Source organism: Myotis brandtii, unplaced genomic scaffold (genome assembly GCF_000412655.1).
Source record: "Myotis brandtii unplaced genomic scaffold, ASM41265v1 scaffold33, whole genome shotgun sequence".
NCBI lineage: Eukaryota > Metazoa > Chordata > Mammalia > Chiroptera > Vespertilionidae > Myotis > Myotis brandtii.
Genome location: NW_005362713.1, coordinates 2575859 through 2576466, shown reverse-complemented (window position 1 = coordinate 2576466; position 608 = coordinate 2575859).

Genomic DNA, 608 nt, shown 5'->3' with positions numbered 1-608 from the left:
CCCTCACCCGCCCAGGGGCTCCCTCCACCCGTGCGCGGGGCCAGTGCCGGGTCAGGAGCTCAAGAAATTAACAGCAGTAGCTGCTTTTGCTGGCATTTGCCTCGTGCCGGGCGCGTCGGGCCGCTTTCTAACCTTTACAGCCTCGTGAAATGGGTGTTGCCAGTTTATGGGAAGAAGCGGCGGCGCTGAGAGGCGGGGAGAGCCGGCCCGGGCCAGAGAGTGAGTCACCGCCCCGCGCCCCCGGGGACGGCAGCGCGTGGGGAGGGGCCAGGATCCCCGGGACTGCACATCGGCGCTCGAGGCACATCCTCCCCGCATTGAAGGGCGAAGGGCGAAGGGCGGGCCCCCACCCCACACCCCATGCCGCCTCGCCCACTAGGAGCCTAGAGGCCACCGCTGCCCACCCAGAGTCTCTGCGGGCCCCCGACCCTCTCCAGGCCCGTCAGCTCCCCCGTGGGCGTCTCCCCATCCTGAAGCTCCGGGAGGCCCCACCTACCCAGGTCCCCCGAGAGCCCACGCCCTCCCTGTCATGGGGGCGGGGCAGGAAGGGGGGCGGGGAGGGTCAGTCCCGGGTGTGAGGTATAGAAGCCACACACACACTCAGGGGA